The sequence below is a fragment of the Oncorhynchus masou genome, unplaced genomic scaffold (assembly GCF_036934945.1).
Source record: "Oncorhynchus masou masou isolate Uvic2021 unplaced genomic scaffold, UVic_Omas_1.1 unplaced_scaffold_10380, whole genome shotgun sequence".
Taxonomy (NCBI): Eukaryota; Metazoa; Chordata; class Actinopteri; order Salmoniformes; family Salmonidae; genus Oncorhynchus; species Oncorhynchus masou.
In genome coordinates, this window is record NW_027000080.1 from 1 (window position 1) to 8,647 (window position 8,647).

Here is an 8,647-nt window from a genome sequence, read left to right on the forward strand (position 1 = left end):
CTGGGTATGTCTGGGTGTATGCACGTCTCTGTGTGTATTTCTGGGTATGTCTGGGTGTATGCACGTCTCTGTGTGTATTTCTGGGTATGTCTGGGTGTATGCACGTCTCTGTGTGTATTTCTGGGTATGTCTGGGTGTATGCACGTCTCTGTGTGTATTTCTGGGTATGTCTGGGTGTATGCACGTCTCTGTGTGTATTTCTGGGTATGTCTGGGTGTATGCACGTCTCTGTGTGTGTATTTCTGGGTATGTCTGGGTGTATGCACGTCTCTGTGTGTATGTCTGGGTGTATGCATGTCTCTGTGTGTATTTCTGGGTATGTCTGTGTGTATGCACGTCTCTGTGTGTATTTCTGGGTATGTCTGGGTGTATGCACGTCTCTGTGTGTATTTCTGGGTATGTCTGGGTGTATGCACGTCTCTGTGTGTATTTCTGGGTATGTCTGGGTGTATGCATGTCTCTGTGTGTGTACAGAGGAGGACTGTAGGAGGTACATAGAGAGACAGAATGAGCCCCCAGTCCAGGTTCCTGAGGTGGACAGCTGTGTTCCCAGAACCCCGGAGAGACAAGGCATCACCCTGGAGGATGACCCAGAAGGTAATAACATAAATATGTCTGTAGTACACTACTGTCCAATCATAAACACTAGTGTTACACACTATTGGTCTGTAGTACACTACTGTCCAATCATAAACACTAGTGTTACACACTATTGGTCTGTAGTACACTACTGTCCAATCATAAACACTAGTGTTACACACTATTGGTCTGTAGAGTGCAGCTGACGTAAATGTACCTAAAGGTCAATCAAAATTAGAGCTCCCACTTTATAACCCGATGGTGACTATAGATATACTGGCCTCAGAGGTTTGACCTGCTGAGCGCCGTGGGTGTTAGTTAATGTGGAATTTAGTGCTACCTTTCAATGGCCGCGATGACGAATGGCATTTAGGACTGGCTATCAATCTATGGTTATAGCTCTTTTTTAATAGTTTTCCGCTGAATGAGTTTGAATAATAATCCTACAGATTGCCAATACCCCTCTTTTCTCTAGGCCTGGTGTATGTGAAGTGTCATTACCAGACTTTCGACCTTTTGCCATTCAGACTTTAAACAAGATATAAAACTATATTTTTTGTGAAGAATCAACAACAAGTGGGACACAATCATGAAGTGGAGCGACATTTTATTGGATAATTCAAACTTTTGAACAAATCAAAAACTGAAAAATTGGGGGTGCAAAATTAATCAGCCCCCTTAAGTTAATACTTTGTAGCGCCATCTTTTGCTGCGATTACAGCTGTAAGTCGCTTGGGGTATGTCTCTATCAGTTTTGCACATCCAGAGACTGAAATTTTTTCCCATTCCTCCTTGCAAAACAGCTCGAGCTCAGTGAGGTTGGATGGAGAGCATTTGTGAACAGCAGTTTCAGTTCTTTCCACAGATTCTCAGTTAGTTCAGGTCTGGACTTTGACTTGGCCATTCTAACACCTGGATATGTTTATTTTTGAACCATTCCATTGTAGATTTTGCTTTATGTTTTGGATCATTGTCTTGTTGGAAGACAAATCTCCGTCCCAGTCTCAGGTCTTTTGCAGACTCCATCAGGTTTTCTTCCAGAATGGTCCTGTATTTGGCTCCATCCATCTTCCCATCAATTTTAACCTTCTTCCCTGTCCCTGCTGAAGAAAAAGCAGGCCCAAACCATGATGTTGCCACCACCATGTTTGACAGTGGGTATGGTGTGTTCAGGGTGATGAGCTGTGTTGCTTTTACGCCAAACATATCGTTTTGCATTGTTGTTTTGCATTGTTGTTCAATTTTGGTTTCATCTGACAGAGCACCTTCTTCCACATGTTTGGTGTATCTCCCAGGTGGCTTGTGGCAAACTTTAAACAACACTTTTTATGGATATCTTTAAGAAATGGCTTTCTTCTTGCCCTCTTCCATAAAGGCCAGATTTGTGCAATATACGACTGATTGTTGTCCTATGGACAGAGTCTCCCACCTCAGCTGTAGATCTCTGCAGTTCATCCAGAGTGATCATGGGCCTCTTGGCTGCATCTCTGATCAGTCTTCTCCTTGTATGAGCTGAAAGTTTAGAGGGACGGTCAGGTCTTGGTAGATTTGCAGTGGTCTGATACTCCTTCCATTTCAATATTAGCGCTTGCACAGTGCTCCTTGGGATGTTTAAAGCTTGGGAAATCTTTTTGTATCCCAAATCCGGCTACACTTCTTCACAACAGTATCTCGGACCTGCCTGGTGTGTTCCTTGTTCTTCATGATGCTCTCTGCGCTTTTAACGGACCTCTGAGACTATCACAGTGCAGGTGCATTTATCTGAGAACTTGATTACACACAGGTGGATTGTATTTATCATCATTAGTCATTTAGGTCAACATTGGATCATTCAGAGATCCTCATTGAACTTCTGGAGAGTTTGCTGCACTGAAAGTAAAGGGGCTGAATAATTTTGCACACCCAATCTTTCAGTTTGATTTGTTAAAAAGTTTGAAATATCCAATAAATGTCGTTCCACTTCATGATTGTGTCCCACTTGTTGTTGATTCTTCACAAAATACAGTTTTATATCTTTATGTTTGAAGCCTGAAAATGTGGCAAAAGGTCGCAAAGTTCAAGGGGGCCGAATACTTTAAAGGCACTGTATCTGCCGCTCCACACAACTAAATGATAAAAACAGTAGTATCACATTCACTGGTCAGTAGCATGGTGACTATCAACTCTGCTTATCACAACATTACTAAGTACTAAGTAGATAGTCTATAGTCATATGGAATATTCTTCCCTGAACATGCAAACAGCCTTCTGTATACAATGGCAGCAGCTTGTCTCTGGCCATCATGCACCAATGTTAATATTTATGACAGTTTTTTACCTATTGGGTCACCTCTCACCTCTGTCTCCTGATGTTGATCCTCTCTCTCCTCTGTCTCCTGATGTTCTCTCCTCTGTCTCCTGATGTTAGTCCTCTCTCTCCTCTGTCTCCTGATGTTGAGTCCTCTCTCCTCTGTCTCCTGATGTTGAGTCCTCTCTCTCCTCTGTCTCCTGATGTTGAGTCCTCTCTCTCTCCTCTGTCTCCTGATATTGAGTCCTCTCTCTCCTCTGTCTCTGATGTTCTCTCCTCTGTCTCCTGATGTTGAGTCCTCTCTCTCATCTGTCTCCTGATGTTGAGTCCTCTCCTCTGTCTCCTGATGTTGAGCCCTCTCTCTCCTCTGTCTCCTGATGTTGAGTCCTCTCTCTCCTCTGTCTCCTGATGTTGAGTCCTCTCTCTCCTCTGTCTCCTGATGTTAGGTCCTCTCTCTCCTCTGTCTCCTGATGTTGATCCTCTCTCCTCTGTCTCCTGATGTTGAGTCCTCTCTCCTCTCTTTCCTCTGTCTCTGATGTTGATCCTCTCTTTCCTCTGTCTCCTGATGTTGGGTCCTCTCTCCTCTGTCTCCTGATGTGGGTCTCTCTCTCCTCTGTCTCCCTGATGTGTTCCTCTCTCCTCTGTCTCCTGATGTTGAGTCCTCTCTCTCCTCTGTCTCCTGATGTTGAGTCCTCTCTCCTCTGTCTCCTGATGTTGAGTCCTCTCTCCTCTGTCTCTTGATGTTGAGTCCTCTCTCCTCTGTCTCTTGATGTTGAGTCCTCTCTCCTCTGTCTCCTGATGTTGAGTCCTCTGTCTCCTGATGTTGAGTCCTCTCTCTCCTCTGTCTCCTGATGTTGAGTCCTCTCTCTCCTCTGTCTCCTGATGTTGAGTCCTCTCTCTCCTCTGTCTCCTGATGTTGAGTCCTCTCTCCTCTGTCTCCTGTTGTTGAGTCCTCTCTCTCCTCTGTCTCCTGATGTTGAGTCCTCTCTCTCCTCTGTCTCCTGATGTTGAGTCCTCTCTCCTCTGTCTCCTGATGTTGAGTCCTCTTTCCTCTGTCTCCTGATGTTGAGTCCTCTCTCACTCTGTCTCCTGATGTTGAGTCCTCTCTCCTCTGTCTCCTGATGTTGAGTCCTCTCTCCTCTGTCTCCTGATGTTGAGTCCTCTCTCCTCTGTCTCCTGATGTTGAGTCCTCTCTCCTCTGTCTCCTGATGTTGAGTCCTCTTTCACTCTGTCTCCTGATGTTGAGTCCTCTCTCTCCTCCTGTCTCTGATGTTCTCTCCTCCTGTCTCCTGATCATTGAGTCCTCTCTCCTCTGTCCTGATGTTCAGTCCTCTCTCCTCTGTCTCCTGATGTTGAGACCTCTCTCCTCTGTCTCCTGATGTTGAGTCCTCTCTCTCCTCTGTCTCCTGATGTTGAGTCCTCTCTCCTCTGTCTCCTGATGTTGAGTCCTCTCTCCTCTCTCTCCTCTGTCTCCTGATGTTGTCTCCTCTCTCTCCTCTTTCTTCTCTCTCCTCTCTTCTCCTCTCTCTCCTCTCCCCTCTCTCTCCTCTCTCTCTCCTCTCCTCTCTCTCCTCTCCTCTCTCTCCTCTCTCTCTCCTCTCCTCTCTCTCTCCTCTCTCTCCTCTCCTCTCCTCTCTCTCTCCTCTCTCTCCTCTCCTCTGTCTCCTCTCTCTCCCCTCTCTCTCCTCTCTCCTCTCTCTCCTCTCTTCTCTCTCCTCTCTCTCCTCTACTCTCTCTCCCTCTCTCTCCTCTCTCTCCTCTCTCTCCTTTCTCTCTCCTCTCTCTACTCTCTCCTCTCTCCAGGGGGTATACCGGAGCTGTTTGATGCCTTCATCTGCTACTGTCAGAGTGACTTTGACTTTGTCCATGAGATGATCCAGCAGTTGGAGCAGACGGACCAAAGTTGAAGCTGTGTGTGTTTGGGGGACGTCCTGCCTGGATCATGTGTCTGGACCATCACCAGCGAACTCATCGAAGAGGCAGGTTCAGGCCTTTAGGCAACGCCACAGTGGCGTCTTCGAGATCCACGGCCACTTATTGGCTGTGTTCTGTTTCTGTTTAATGGCTGATCCCCATGTTTTCAGAATTTTATTAGCTCAAGAGACGGGTTTTGCTCTGCAAGAGCATGTTACAGCGAAGAGAGTGGTGGTTATGGCTGGATAATACTGTATGTTGTTGATCTGTAGGTGTAAAAGGATGGTGGTGGTGATATCTGATGAGTACCTGGACAGTGATGCCTGTGACTTCCAGACAAAGTTTGCCCTCAGTCTCTGTCCTGGTAAGTCTATCACTCAGTACATATTAATGTCATGGTAGGTTGTAGTCATATTAATGTCATGGTAGGTTGTAGTGTCATATTAATGTCATGGTAGGTTGTAGTGTCATATTAATGTCATGGTAGGTTGTAGTGTCCTGTGTGGCTCAGTCGGTAGAGCATGGCACTTGCAACGCCAAGCATCGTGGGTTCGATTCCCGCTGGGACCACCCATATGTAAAAGTAGTGGCCCCAGCCGACTTGTAAGTCGCTTTGGACAAAAGCGTCTGCTAAATGGGATATATTATTATTATTATATTGGTAGGTTGTAGTGTCATTAATGTCATGGTAGGTTGTAGTCATATTAATGTCATGGTAGGTTGTAGTGTCATATTAATGTCATGGTAGGTTGTAGTCATATTAATGCCATGGTAGGTTGTAGTGTCATATTAATGCCATGGTAGGTTGTAGTGTCATATTAATGTCATGGTAGGTTGTAGTCATATTAATGTCATGGTAGGTTGTAGTGTCATTAATGCCATGGTAGGTTGTAGTGTCATATTAATGTCATGGTAGGTTGATGTCATATTAATGTCATGGTAGGTTGTAGTGTCATATTAATGTCATGGTAGGTTGTAGTCATATTAATGTCATGGTAGGTTGATGTCATATTAATGTCATGGTAGGTTGTAGTCATATTAATGTCATGGTAGGTTGTAGTGTCATATTAATGTCATGGTAGGTTGATGTCATATTAATGTCATGGTAGGTTGTAGTGTCATATTAATGTCATGGTAGGTTGTAGTCATTAATGTCATGGTAGGTTGATGTCATATTAATGTCATGGTAGGTTGTAGTCATATTAATGCCATGGTAGGTTGTAGTGTCATTAATGTCATGGTAGGTTGTAGTCATATTAATGCCATGGTAGGTTGTAGTGTCATATTAATGTCATGGTAGGTTGTAGTTTCATATTAATGTCATGGTTGGTTGTTGTCATGGTAGGTTGTAGTGTCATATTAATGTCATGGTTGGTTGTTGTCATGGTAGGTTGTTGTCATATTAATGTCATGGTAGGTTGTAGTCATATTAATGTCATGGTAGGTTGTAGTCATATTAATGTCATGGTAGGTTGTAGTCATATTAATGTCATGGTAGGTTGTTGTCATATTAATGTCATGGTAGGTTGTAGTCATATTAATGTCATGGTAGGTTGTAGTCATATTAATGTCATGGTAGGTTGTAGTCATATTAATGTCATGGTAGGTTGTAGTCATATTAATGTCATGGTAGGTTGTAGTCATATTAATGGCATGGTAGGTTGTTGTCATATTAATGTCATGGTAGGTTGTAGTCATATTAATGTCATGGTAGGTTGTTGTCATATTATTGTCATGGTAGGTTGTAGTCATATTAATGTCATGGTAGGTTGTCATATTAATGTCATGGTAGGTTGTAGTGTCATATTAATGTCATGGTTGGTTGTTGTCATGGTAGGTTGTAGTGTCATATTAATGTCATGGTAGGTTGTCGTCATATTAATGTCATGGTAGGTTGTAGTCATATTAATGTCATGGTAGGTTGTAGTCATATTAATGTCATGGTAGGCTGTAGTCATATTAATGTCATGGTAGGTTGTTGTCATATTAATGTCATGGTAGGTTGTTGTCATATTAATGTCATGGTAGGTTGTTGTCATATTAATGTCATGGTAGGTTGTAGTTTCATATTAATGTCATGGTAGGTTGTTGTCATTAATGTCATGGTAGGTTGTAGTCATATTAATGTCATGGTAGGTTGTAGTCATATTAATGTCATGGTAGGTTGTCGTCATATTAATGTCATGGTAGGTTGTAGTCATATTAATGTCATGGTAGGTTGTCGTCATATTAATGTCATGATAGGTTGTCATGTCATGGTAGGTTGTTGTCATATTAATGTCATGGTAGGTTGTTGTCATATTAATGTCATGGTAGGTTGTTGTCATATTAATGTCATGGTAGGTTGTTGTCATATTAATGTCATGGTAGGTTGTCGTCATATTAATGTCATGGTAGGTTGTCATGTCATGGTAGGTTGTTGTCATATTAATGTCATGGTAGGTTGTTGTCATATTAATGTCATGGTAGGTTGTAGTCATATTAATGTCTTGGTAGGTTGTAGTCATATTAATGTCATGGTAGGTTGTAGTCATATTAATGTCATGGTAGGTTGTAGTCATATTAATGTCATGGTAGGTTGTAGTCATATTAATGTCATGGTAGGTTGTTGTCATATTAATGTCATGGTAGGTTGTAGTGTCATATTAATGTCATGGTTGGTTGTTGTCATGGTAGGTTGTAGTGTCATATTAATGTCATGGTTGGTTGTTGTCATATTAATGCCATGGTAGGTTGTCGTCATATTAATGTCATGGTAGGTTGTAGTCATATTAATGTCATGGTAGGTTGTAGTCATATTAATGTCATGGTAGGTTGTAGTCATATTAATGTCATGGTAGGTTGTTGTCATATTAATGTCATGGTAGGTTGTTGTCATATTAATGTCATGGTAGGTTGTAGTGTCATATTAATGTCATGGTTGGTTGTTGTCATGGTAGGTTGTAGTGTCATATTAATGTCATGGTTGGTTGTAGTCATATTAATGTCATGGTAGGTTGTTGTCATATTAATGTCATGGTAGGTTGTTGTCATATTAATGTCATGGTAGGTTGTAGTTTCATATTAATGTCATGGTAGTTTGTTGTCATATTAATGTCATGGTAGGTTGTAGTTTCATATTAATGTCATGGTAGGTTGTAGTCATATTAATGTCATGGTAGGTTGTAGTCATATTAATGTCATGGTAGGTTGTAGTCATATTAATGTCATGGTAGGTTGTCGTCATATTAATGTCATGGTAGGTTGTAGTCATATTAATGTCATGGTAGGTTGTCGTCATATTAATGTCATGGTAGGTTGTCATGTCATGGTAGGTTGTTGTCATATTAATGTCATGGTAGGTTGTTGTCATATTAATGTCATGGTAGGTTGTTGTCATATTAATGTCATGGTAGGTTGTAGTCATATTAATGTCATGGTAGGTTGTAGTCATATTAATGTCATGGTAGGTTTTAGTCATATTAATGTCATGGTAGGTTGTAGTTTCATATTAATGTCATGGTAGGTTGTAGTTTCATATTAATGTCATGGTAGGTTGTAGTTTCATATTAATGTCATGGTAGGTTGTAGTTTCATATTAATGTCATGGTAGGTTGTTGTCATATTAATGTCATGGTAGGTTGTTGTCATATTAATGTCATGGTAGGTTGTTGTCATATTAATGTCATGGTAGGTTGTTGTCATATTAATGTCATGGTAGGTTGTAGTCATATTAATGTCATGGTAGGTTGTAGTCATATTAATGTCATGGTAGGTTGTTGTCATATTAATGTCATGGTAGGTTGTCGTCATATTAATGTCATGGTAGGTTGTCATGTCATGGTAGGTTGTAGTCATATTAATGTCATGGTAGGTTGTTGTCATATT

General features: G+C 41.6%; 1 pseudogene; it reads left to right on the top strand.

The window, feature by feature from the left end:
• Nucleotides 1-6: 6 nt before the first annotated feature.
• LOC135528806 (myeloid differentiation primary response protein MyD88-like) lies at nt 7-5,270 on the top strand (annotated as a pseudogene).
• Nucleotides 5,271-8,647: the final 3,377 nt, after the last annotated feature.